Raw genomic sequence first — 13195 nt, forward strand, 5'->3', positions numbered from 1 at the left:
CCACACATGCAAGCGAAACAAAACAAGGAATTAATTCACTCCCTCCCATGGGCAGGCAGGCGTTCAGCCATCTCCAGGAAAGCAGGGCTCCATCACACGTAACGGTGACTTGGGAAGACAAACGCCGTCACTATGAATGTCCCCCCCATCTTTCTTTTCCCCCCAGCTTTATATACTGAGCATGACATTATATGGTATGGAATATCCCTTTGGTCAGTTAGGGTTGACTGTCCCAGCTGTGTCCCCTCCCAGCTCCTTGTGCACCTGGCACAACATGGGAAGCTGAAAAAGTCCTTGACTAGTGTGAGAACTGCTTAGCAACAACTAAAACATCTCTGCATTATCACCACTGTTTCCAGCACAAACCCAAAACATAGCCCCATCCTAGCTACTACGAAGAAATTTAACTCTATCCTAGCTGAAACCAGGACAGCTGGTAAAGTGAGAAATCAAATAGGGGGAGTAGGGTAGATAGAGCATGCAGATTTTGGAAAAGAATACGCTAACCCAGAAGGCAAAAACCCCAACATTCTTATTCTAGAATAAATGTTTCCACAAATTAGATTCTTTCAGAGTACCTATTTCACTTTCTATTCCCACCTGTTTTTTTTCTAGGACAACTTCCAGATGGAGCTTCAGAAGAAGGATGCAGCTCTGCAGGTCTCAGGCTGCATGGACTGTCTGGAGCCTCTTGCAGGGTGGGGGCAGCAGGAGGTGACCTTTTAACCTGCAGAAGATGTGCCATTTGTTGAGGATCTGTGCCACGAGGTAAAGGAGCTGTGAGAAGATGTCGCCAGACTGTGCAGCAACATAAGAAAAATTGATTTTAATGTAAGTCTGATTGTGCATTTGACCAGGTTGCCCAGAGATGTTGTAGAGTCTACATCCTTGGAGATGTTCAGAACCCTACTGGACATGGTCGTGAGCAGCCTGCTGTAGCTGACCCTGCTTTGAACAGTGGGGTTGGAGTAGATGATCTCCAGAGGTCCCTGCCAACCTCCACAGTTCTGTGATTCTATGATTCCACTGACTAAGAAAACGCAAACCACTGATCTCTTCTCTCTGGTGATCCATGACAGGACCCAAGGGAATGGCAGGAAGATGTACAAGGGGAGGTTTAGGTTGGGTATTAGGAAAAGGTTCTTCACCCAGAGGGTGGTGGAGCACTGGAACAGGCTCCCCAGGGAGGCAGTCACAGCGCCAAGCCTGATGCTGTACAAGAAGCATTTGGACATTGCCCTTAGAGATATGGTGTGAATTTGGGGTTGTCCTGTGCAGGGACAGGAGTTGGACTTGATGATCCTTGTGAGTCCCTTCCAGCTCAGGGCCTTCAGTGATTCTATGACCCTATGATTTTTTTTCCCTTCCTTTTTCTCTTTTTTCCTTCTCTTTTCTGATGCTATAATTTATGCTGGAACATTCTCCTCCTACTTCTTCAGCCACTTTCTAAAATATGTTTCCTACTGTACATCCTTCAAATTATTAACCTCATTTATAAACAAAAAGGTGATCTGCATGACTTTCTGATACAGGAACAACTGGTATGTTTTCAGTCAAAACTATATATTATCAAAGGTGTAAAATTATCAGATAATGGATCAGCCTAGTACTACTTTCTGAATATGATGCCAACATAGGAAATATGTTGCTGGAGAACATGGTTTTTACACATCATAGACTATGTCATCCTATAATATTGATCACACTGTTTCCCAAGGCACTCCATTTTTACTGCTGAGATGTTAAAACAAATGTGAATTTCATTCACTTGTCTCAAACCAGATAATTTTTAAAGCCTACTAACAATTATTTAATAAGCTGACTAATTAAATCTTATTTCTTCATACCAAGTGTTACTGAACATGTCCGTTCAAGAATTCTTTTCATGGTACACTTCAGCCTGTGCTTCCATTTTCCTCCCGAACAGATTTGTGCGTTACCAGATGAGCTGACAGTACAAATTCACTCCAGAACAGTGGCAGCACACAATTGCTTTTTTTTGTTGAACTGGCCGCAGGATACAATGCAATGTTCATATTAGATTTATGTTTCATGCTGGCCTAGGGAAGACACAATACGTGATCCAGCATAAAGTCCATGGAGAGAAAGTTACCCTCCAAAATGCTTTGAACAAATTAGAGTGAGGGAGTTGACAGTAGCTCAGCTCTGTATGTCATATGGATGTGGCTTTATTAAATGGATACTTACAGCAACTTTACAATGTCACTGTACCACGTCTTAGTCAGGCTCCCTCTTATTGTTCTCTTTGTCCACCTGAATCTTGCAAACCTTTCTGCCCGCTGTGTTTGTTTTAACAGAAAGTGACAGAAGCCGGTCCTTTTCCAGGTCGCCTCTGGCACTTTCACAGGGCAGAGGAGTGTGAGCCTCAGGTGGAAAAGGGTCTTGATCTCTATGTTTCAGTGAATGTTGTAAGCACTCAATTATTATGTAGATGTTGGCTGTTAGTTAGCATTAACACCTCCTTTGAACCTCTCTTTTGTTCTTTGAGTTAGGCAACGGCTTCAAAAGCCTGGGAGGCTTACCTCCACACTCTCAGTTCCCCCGCTAAGGGACCTCCGCCCCGCTGCAGACGGGCGCGGGGATTTAAGTGGCCTCGGGTACAGCACTGTAAGCCGGGCAGGAGACCCGGCTTAGGGAGAAGAGGGGGTGCCGGCTCAGTTAAGAGAGGAGTTTCTTCGCTAAACTAAGATCCTGCTCCGACTTAAAACCTGATAGAGGTCTGCCCATATTACTTTTAGTTGTATCACTTTCTATTCCTTGAATGGATTTCATATGTTATGCAAAGAAATTCTACTTCAAAAATCCCAAATTGTGATTTATATCCATTTCCCAAAATATTCTAATAATTTGCAGTTTGGTAACACTTGGTTGATAGTATTGCTTATAATCCATTTAAAATTATTGTGAATTCATGTCAGCACAAAATAAATATCTAAACTGGATAATCTGAACACATCAATTGTTTTGACCAATTTTGAGAACATTGTTATAAAGAATAAAAATAGATAATATCTTGAGAACGGGGCTTTTAGACTCGATGTTTTAAAATGAAAGAAAAGATACTCCATAGCTGTAGATACTCTTCATTTCAATACAGATACAGTGACTGATGCTAGCTGAGGTTTTGACCCTATACATGTTCTGCATTATTATAAAGTCTCTCCCTAAAAGACGGTAATATTCAAGGCAAGTTCATCCTTGGTGAACCTGCAATGGCTCCAGGTGGATGAGTCGCTCATTTAACAGTATTTTTAAATTACCTTTCAGAAATGTAGTGAAGTACTTAATGTGTTTATTCGCACAGAGGCATACACATTATGAGCACTATCACGCAGCAATTGCATTAAATATTTTCCAAAATACACAAGTGCCCCAAACTGTCATTATAAAGTGAAAAAGTTGTCGGAGTCAACAAATCATCCACATTGATCCCCAGCCTCCTCAGCTACATTTGGAAGGCTCCTCCAAATAAGAAACGGTAGTGGTTAATCTTTTATTAATTCAGTTAAACCCATGCTAAGCCCTAGTGTGGTCACTTGCTCCAGTTTATGTGTGGCATATTTAAGTTTCTTTTATGTTGGCTCCTATTAAATTTAAGCTCAATAAGCCATTGTTACTTATATGTAAGAGTCCCCACACAAGGGTTAGCACTGGTTTAATTAAAGCCATCTAATTAAGCCAGAATTTTCACTTGCTATTAGCTTTTCTTACGTCTGCATGTTGAGTAATGTTTTGTCACTAGGAGCCTAAAGTTGAAGACCCAATGCATTGTCTGGAGGGAGCTGCTCACTGCTTAGCATTTGCAGTTTATGGCCTGAGCCATTCATTATTTCCATTATGGACAGAGAAATACTACACTTACCCTCAACATTACATATTACATGCACCAGAACAATTTTTCCTTCCATATTCCTCATACTCTCCATTCTTTTTCTAGTTTCTTCCTGATTCAGATTCTTCCTGATTGTCCCTCCCTGACTGAAAGCTGATTCACTGAAATTCCTGCTCGTTTGCTTCCTGCCAAAATGAGCCATTATTTCCAAAAGCACCCTTCCTCCCAGTGACTAATATGCTACAATACAGGTTTGCTTTGCTTGCTACAAGCCCTGTTTTGTCCCACAATGGTTATAGAATTAAACATTTAATTACAAAGTGAATATGAAAATATACAGTTCTTTATATGTGCATGTCATATATATGTCAATAGCAAAGGAAAAACAGATCAGAAAAGAAACAGCAGAGAAAACTGAAAAGCTGAGACTCCAGGTCTGATGTAAAAATTATTGATAATGAAGAAAATGAAAATGCTTGCCAGATACAATATGTATTTGCATGAAATTTGAGGAAAAAAATAAATCTACAGTCTATCTTACCAAGGCAGAGACTTGGTTCAGACCAGTTCAGCTTCTCCAGTCCCTGCTCATGGATTATTTTCCAGTACATTAGCTTTCCTAGAAGTCACTTGCCACTTCATGTTTGTGTTCAAATCCCTAGTTACTTCCACTGTGAAGAACATCTCCAGGTTCTGATCCAGAAATGCACCATTTAGTTATGGGCAGTAAAAAAGGCATTATTTTCAGCAGTATGTCATGTGCAGATATTGAAGATGAATAAACCTAGAAAAACTAGGTAAAAGAGTTTTCACTGGGAAGCCATTTGGATATACAGCTCCTAGTACAGACTATAGCTACTGGTTATCTGGCACATCCATGTTTGACTTCTAACTCTCCCATTATAGCTTTTCAACACAGTTGCCTCAAACTATGGCCAACACAGTTTAGGATTCCTTAAGTACAGCCTGTTGGCACAACTGCATTTTGTAGAGCTAACTAATTATGCGCTGGTAGAAAAACAAGAGCCATGGTCTCCTAAAAAAAATGTTGTTCACCCTGAACTGTTGCTTACTTTGGAATTATCACCGAAATAACTACTCTGAAAATCCTGAGGTCTGCAGCAAGATAAAATATATTTGAAATATTTTATATGTATTTTATATTTTAAAATATCCTCAGTATAAAAACCAACCCTCTTTCCTGCCCAAGCTTAACTGACATGAAAATATACTTCACCATGTCTAACAGCTTCTGCATTGGAAATGTAGAGCTCTTTAAGATGACATGAACAGTGCCAGGGGCAGCACGGGCAGGCTGCTCCACCAGGGAAGGTGTGGAGGCCAGGAGCTGAGGGTGACAGTGATGCAGGCAGGAGCACTGCCTCACCAATGAGGCACTGAGAAGTTGAGTTGGTGATTCTGGATCAGGAGCAGATCTGGAGGCAGTGATCAGAGTCAGCCTCAGGCCACCAATCAGCCAGGAGTTCTGTCGTGATGAAGGAGGTCTGAGGCCAAGCCAGGGAGTCAAGTCATCAGGTCCAAGGCAGAATCAGCATTAATTTAGAAGCATTAATGTCATGGTTTTAGCTGGGATAGAGTTAATTTTCTTCACTGCAGCTGGCATAGTGCTGTGCTTTGGACTTAGTATGAAAACAATGTTGATAACACACAGATGTTTTAGTTGTTGCTGGGTAGTGCTTGTACTAGTCAAGAACTTTTCCAGCTTCCCATGCTCTGCCGGGTGGACAAGAAGCCGGGAGGGGAGGGGACACAGCTAAAAGAGCGGATTCAAACTGGCCGAAGGGATATTCCATATCATGTAACGTCATGCCCAGTATGTTAACTGGGAGGAGCTGGCTGGGGAGGGCTGGCAGCAATCGCAGGTTGGGGACCGGCAGCGTTGGTCGGCGGGTGGTGAGCAGTTGTATCGCTTGTAGTTTTTTGTTTGTTTGTTTGTTTTCCTTCCTTTTCCTTTTTATTATATTATCATCATTATTATTATTATCATCATCATAATTATTACTATAATTACTATTTTATTTTAATTATTAAACTGTTCTTATATCATCCCACGAGTTTTCTTATTTTTGGCCCTTCTGACTCTCTCCTCCACCCCCCAGGGGTGGGGGGAGTGAGCAAGCGGCTGTGTGGTGTTTAGTTGCTGGCTGGGGCTGAACCACGACAATTAGCTTAAAAGCAGCTCCCAAGGGAAGGAGGGGCAGGCTTCCTCTCTCATTGCCTTCACAACAGCTCTTACCAATGAAGAAGGTGAGCCCAACTCAGCCAGCTAAACTCCTTGGAGCCACAGGAGGCACTGAGGGCTCTGACAACAGTGTACTGGGATAGACTGAAGGTCCATCTGTGACAGTGGCCAGCTGTAGAACAGAACTGGCTTCACCCACTTCGGTTTGCTCTGTAGGCCAGTCACACTTGCTGAACAAGAAGCTCTGCTAGTAGCTGTCTTTGTATTTTCTTCTCCCCTAACACCCAAGTAAAGAAAGATAGAAACAAGGAGAAGAACCACCACCACCATGGCTGCAGCCCTCGGTGCCACCACCACCAGCATCAACAGTGTGAGAATTGCCACCACTGCCACCACCATCTTCCAAAATTTCATCTCCCATTATGTTTGGGAAGAGTCAAGGAGTCTGTGACTACTGCTGGACCCAGTACCTTAATACAGCATAACCCACAATCATCACATGAAGAAATAGTTCCCACAATTCCCAAATTTTCTTCCATGCCCCAAGGGCTGTCAAGGGAAGCCTTATTTTCTTATGTGTATCACTACCTTTCTCAGCTACTGCTTCTCTCTTCCCTCCACTTATTGCCTCCTTTTTTAGCACAAACAAAACTCATTCACCTTTCATTTCCTCCCTCTATAATGTTTATTTTTCATGCAGTTCCTCCTGCTCTCAGTCTGTTTTAATTTTCTTCTCTCTCCCTTTCTTTTTCATTTTTCTTTCACTTGTCACCAAACCTTGTCATTCCTTCTCACTTGTCTAGAGGCAAAGAGTGAGTTGCATTGTATCAGAGTGCGCCTATTGGCTCCTGCCACTTGATACAGTTAGGTGGTGGTATTGGTGGAGGTTCAGCCAGCAATGGTAACACAAGTGCTGCAAATTCAGCTGCAAGGTGGAAATTGTGTAGTGCTGTGGTGGTGCCCCTCTTTCCCTACGCAAGGTTTGTGAAGATGCAAGAAAACAGCTCCAGTCTACTCGTACATGCTTCCATTTCCCTCTGTTTGTTTGTGCTGGATGCTGAGGGAGAGAAGATCCTCTCTTCACAGGTGGTGGCAAGTGGTGGCCAGCAGCTGGGCTAGCATCTGCATTACTTCACAGAATCACACAGAATCCCAGAATCCCAGGTTGGAAGGGACCTCAGGGATCATCTAGTCCAACCTTTCTAGGAAGAGCACAGTCTAGACAAGATGGCCCAGCACCCTGTCCAGACGACTCTTGAAGGTGTCCAACGTGGCCGAGTCAACCACTTCCCTGGGGAGATTATTCCAATGGTTGACTGTCCTCGCTATGAAAAATTTCCCTCTCATGTCCAGTCAGAATCTCCCCAAAAGCAACTTGTGTCCATTCCCCCTTGTCCTCTCCATGTGACTCCGTGTAAAAAGGGAGTCTAGTGGAGTGCTGCAGCTCTGGAGCAACTAAGAGACCACAGAGTTCTCCTCCATGGCTGTGCTCAGGCTTCCCCTAACCCATGTGAATTTTTACCGTTCATAACATCACCTGCCTGGGAACAATGTGCATCTTCTGTGCAGTGAACACAGTCTGGAAACCAGCAGCTGGGGTTTAGATTACTCTCAAAGGAATTGCAAGGAGAATATAGAGTGTTATAAGGACACCTACAGAAAGCCTAAGGGCAATAGTCCAGAAGAACATGATTTTATGAAGACAGCATTACTAGTACCACAAACTCGTGGCCTAAACGTACCCAGTGTACAGCACAAGGCCAAAGCCATTATAAAGAGGAGGAGATCAAGAGTGAAACTGGATGTGAAGCAGTGGGGTAACCAGAAACATGTGGTTCAATCATTCATTTTGGAAGGGACATCTGTAGTTGCTGTTGGTGAAAACATTCTCCCTAGATTCAGAAACACTGTACAAAAGATGTGATGCCTCTAAACAGCTGTGGTCTTCCTTGCACTGCAGTGGCAACCGCTTGTAAAGCACCATGGCAGTAGTTTCAGGTAGGCAGCAGTACACACTACTACCATCCCTTTGCTAAGTATGTATTTGCATAGAGTGCAGGCAAAGTTCCTGAAATAAGATTAATCATAGCCAGCCAGTGAGGGGCAAATCCTTTCTGTGCTTGTGTTTGAATTCATTGGCTTTGGCATAGTGCTGGACTGCATGTTGAGGGTACATCTCCTCTAGCATCTATTGTCACAACTCTTCCTAAATCTTTGAGTAGCATGAAACTTAGCAAGCTACAGATCAAACATCCTCCTCTCTCCAAGGGGCAAATGAGTCCAGGCGATAGCACTATTTAAGTGAAAAGGCATTATTAGTAAAGGACAGGAACCAAAATAGAAAATATCAGTATGCGACTATATATCCATGGTGCACCCCTTCGAATAAAATGTACAGGTCTTATCAATAGCTTGGTACAGCAGACCTAGAAAATTTACAAGGATGAAATTTGACATGGTGAAGAAGCATGGTTTCTGTACAAGGAATGAGTGCATGGACTTTCAGCCTGTGAAAAATAGGTTTGTGGCAGAGAGAGAAAATCATGAGTGCATGGGAAAGACAAATGGGGAATCGTTATGTGCTGTTTCTCATAATACAAGACCTACAAGGCATAAAATCAAATTCTCAGGTGGCAAGCAAAAGAGACACTTTTCTATGCAGTGCATAATTAAGCTGGGGAACTAATTGCAAGATGCCATGGGTTTTAAAAGCTTACACGATTTAAAGAACAATTAGACAAATTCAAGGATGAAAATGACCTACCAAACACTATTAAATGAAATCGTACCACCAGATCAGGCCTTGGTCTGGATGTGCTAGTGAGAAGCCTGGTTATGTCCCCAGGATTAAGCCCAGAGGATTGCCTGGAGACGCTGACCCTCCTCCAGGTACATAAGTGGCAGTTGCTGTACTGATGGTAATGAAAATATTAATTAACATTACAGGTCTAGATAAAATTATAGTTCTGAAGGATACTGCAACAGGGTGGACGCAATTTGAGGGTGGGAAGCATGTCAGAGACAGGGGCCCAGTGTTCCCCTCTAGCATGTGAAAACTAAACCCTACAAGGAAGCTTGTGATTTTTGTTTATAAACTTCACATTTATTAATTTTAAAATGAATAAACAATGGTAAAAGGCATCTGTCATGATTGCTGTAACTCATAAGCAGGCCTCAAAAACTATAATTAGAAGGTGAGAAAAAAGAATAAGAGAAGATTCTTACCATAACCAGTTTTAACTGGGAATATGTTAATACAAGGTGGTACCTGCTGAACAAAGTAGTTTAACAAGAGGAAATAGAAATCTAGAAGGCTGATAAAAATATCCAATTTGTCATGTCCTAATGCAGCAAGTGAAGGATGTAATCACATACTTACTTTAGGCATCTAAGTTAGATGCTGAAATGCCCATGGAAAATGTGTAACTCTTCAATTAAAGAAAAAAAGGTGGCTTTTTAGTTTCAGATGCTCTGTATTTGTGCTTAAAATAGACTAAGGCAGGTAGTGTGCATGCCCCAGGATAGCATTCTTGTCTTATTCCAGGCACTCACGTACAATGTACTCTCCCATTTTCTAAGCATTAGCTGTACTGAGGTGACACAAGGAAATTCTTCTGGCTCCACTACAAGCAGGAAAAATGTTAAAGGCCAGTAATGAGACAGTTACCACACTTCACCCAAGATAGATGGACATCAGGATCAGCACAAAGCAAATGGAGAATAAGAGAGATACTAGCCTGAAGAGATGCCTGTTACTTCCCTAAAGATTTTTTGACAGAATGGGGGCCAACCAGGACCAGGTGCCATACAGATATTCACTCTAGTTACCTGTGGGAAACACTGGAAAATCCTGGAATCAGGCATCCTGTGCGCCAGGACAGGCAGATGTGTCCTGGGCCATCCATTGTGCACAGTAAACCTCCCTACACCAAGCGTTGCTCTGAAACTAAGGCCACCTTGAGGATACTGTGCTTAAGTTAATGCCAAACAGCTGCAATCCAGTTTTGAGTTCAGTGTACACATTTGTAGCTAGCTGTTTGCAGCTGGCTAGATGTCTGCCTGCAAAGATTCCAATAATATCAAGGTTATTTTATGAACACTGAATTTCTTAACAAATGGATTTGGTTATGTGACACGTGGCTGTATGAGCACTTGCGAAAAATGCAAGGCATTGCATCCAAACCATAAAACAGCAACCTATCTTAAAGTATCATAAAACACACATCAGGCAAACCGTAATAAGACAACTGACTGAAAAGGAATGGGAATATGCCCTCTTCAATGCACAGCACTATATTCCTCCACTGCAGTCTAAAATGTCCTCACCTGAATTCTTACCATTCATCACCGCAAGGCTGTGGGAATAAGCCATTCCCTGTTTGTCTGACCATCCCTGCCCAGCCCCTGTGAGTCATTTACCTCCTAGCTGCCTGTTGTACATCACTGATACCTTAACCTCACCTCCGTGCATAAATTTCTTCCTTCTCCTGATAGGTACTTTGGAGGTCACTGCAAGTGTCAGCAATACAAATGACACTGACTTCACTAGTGTTGTAGGCAGAACCATCCTGCCTTTGGCCCAGCTGTACGCTCTCCCATCATTGCAGAGTGGCTGAGCATGGTGAGACCTGTTCCCCCACACAGGACAGCTCATCTGCCTGCGCTGCCCCTGTGTCTGGCGGGAACAGACTGAACGCAGGAGCATGCCCATGTGGAAAGCCCTTGGCTGAACATGTCAGCAAGCTACACCCACTCCAACCAAAACAAGCCAAATGGCAGGTATTTTCTTTTCGTGGGGAAACAAGCAGCTTCTCTGCTTTCTTCTCTTTTTCTTTTCTCTGGGAGAAAACAAACTTTACAGCAGGCTTTTCTTCAGCTTAAGCCCACCAAGTGAGTGCCCAAGAGCCACATCTCTCCCAAAGGTCCATTGAACTGAGGCTCCCAGTGAGTTCCAGCTCTCGCTGTTGGAAATAAGTTTGTTGTGCCCTGACTAGAGCTGGCATTTGGGGCTTCTTCCTAACCAGTGAAGGGCCAAGACCCACCTGCAACTTAGCAAATACAGTCCCTCCCCCATGGCCAGTAACTGAGGATAGGGAGGCAGGGAGGGCCATGCAACCACCAGCTCCAAAGAGTCAGTGCATGCCTCTACCCGCCTATACAGATTTTCTGGAAAGCTTTTTAATCCAAGGAGGTTTTCTTGAGTTTTTGGTATTATTCTAACTGTATTTAAAACTTACTAATGGAAGACTAACTTTTTAAATTTGCCATCTTTCAACTTAAAGCTAGAGGTTTCTTAAAACATTCAATTTGCTCCAGAAAAGCTGGGTATTGAAGCTAATTAATACTGCTGACTGCATATCATTCAGCTTCATATTGTTCTCCAGAAACTGTGACTTCTCCTTTTTTAAATGTAATTTCCCATAAGTCAGCATGCAGTTCTACTGGTATGATTTCTTTCTCCTTTTTTGAATTGAATATAACTTGAGCCCCATCTCATGTTACTGGAAAAGTATTTATGTTTCATAACCATTTGGCTCCTTCTACTGAACTTGATAATATGTGCTGTATCCCTTTTGCTAATATATTGACTAGGATCTTTACATCTGAGTTTAATAATAACTTTGTCCTGTACTCTCCTTTCCTGTGTTAGGGATAATTACTATCTTATGAGCTTGGATAGAAGCCGGCTCATCGGCTGCCCATCAGATTCACTGGTGCTGTGAGGGCGCAGAATTTTACCATCCTCCATGGTGATGTTCTGGCAAATAATACTCTGTCATAGCTATCCCATCGTGTCTAATAACTGGAGTGGCAGTAGCTTTCATTTAAGAGTTTTCAAAGATTTTTACCTGAGAAGCTGTGACAAGAAGGTGGCTGTACAAAAGTAGATGGTTTGATGAAAAAGGCTAGGCTCAGGGTGGGGGAGGATTTTAACACCTTCAAGTTGATGTCCAGCATCACACATGACAGGCTCAGTATTTCTGATATCACTCACACACCCCTTTGTGCTTGGGGTGGTTATCTGCTTCAGATAGCAGGAGAAATAAAGTAAGTTCCTCAAATCTAGCAAATGTACAGCTGAGAGAAGGGAGGGTGCAGGGCTGCTGGAAGGTTTCAACAAAAGCACAGGCAGTGCTCATGCTCCTAGGTATACACATACAGTGGGGAAATATTTTGCAGAAAATTAAGTCAGGAAGATGAAAAAATGGAAATTAAAATGGACTTAGGAAGATTCATGTTGCTGGGAGATTACAGCAGCCAGAAGGATTGAACCAGCCCCAGCATCTGCAGCCACGCTGGCAAGCAACACGTGTTCCGCAGTGCCGATTTCAGACTGACCTTGTATGTGACAGAGACCCATACCACAGCGGCCTTAAGATGTCAGCAGTCTCACTGGTCTGTGCAGCGCTCCAGGGTGAGTGAGTTTTGCTGGTGATCGCCGGCTGTAACTCCTAGCAGAGACGAGTTGGAAAGGTGTTGGAGACCCCAGGTCCAAGTCTGAGCTCTCTAACCTGAGCTGTCTACTCAAATCTGGTGAAGCCTTGGCTCAAACACGGTGGGCAGCTGACAAGCAGCTCTGGCACAGGCACTGCTGAGAGACCGAACTCTTGCACGGAGCCTGTCCTCAGTAAGAGAAGTTACTCTCCTTCCTGTTCTGCCCTCTCTGTCAAGTCTTGTCCAGAACTGGATTTAGGTGCTTACATGACACAGTTTAAGTGGTGACTTGGTGTGATGGGAAAGCTCTGCCAAAGCTCATTTTGGATGGTACATGTAGTTGCAACACAGATATGCTAAGATCATATTGCCAGTTGTCAACCACAAGCACACAAGTACTTTGCATTTCCATATCCTGAGGATTTTTAATTACTTCAGACACTAAGGGATGAAAACTTACAAGAGCCCTGTGGGTAACTGGTGAGCGACGTTGCTCTCCACATCCCATGGATGAATGAGAGACAGGTGGAGACAGAAAGCCAAAGACCTCCTTGCAGTCACACTGGAATTGTAAAGAAGACCCAGATCCATAAGCTCCAAAGTCTCCTCGTAACAATTCTTTGCCTTCCTGTTTTATTGCTATGGGACATGAAAAATAAGAAGGAAGAGTACACACTGTCTAAGACTGCTGGAGAGTAGGTTCA

At 43.0% G+C, this 13195-nt stretch overlaps 1 long non-coding RNA gene across 1 annotated transcript in view; it reads right to left on the minus strand.

Moving 5' to 3' along the window:
- The window catches only part of LOC135313854 (uncharacterized), a 60931-nt gene extending 48480 nt beyond the window's left edge, over positions 1-12451 (minus strand). Inside the window, exon 1 of the long non-coding RNA XR_010373347.1 lies at positions 12396-12451. This is a non-coding gene — a long non-coding RNA (uncharacterized LOC135313854). The remainder of the gene's footprint in view (positions 1-12395) is intronic.
- Positions 12452-13195: the final 744 nt, after the last annotated feature.

The sequence above is a fragment of the Phalacrocorax carbo genome, chromosome 1 (assembly GCF_963921805.1).
Source record: "Phalacrocorax carbo chromosome 1, bPhaCar2.1, whole genome shotgun sequence".
Lineage (NCBI taxonomy): Eukaryota > Metazoa > Chordata > Aves > Suliformes > Phalacrocoracidae > Phalacrocorax > Phalacrocorax carbo.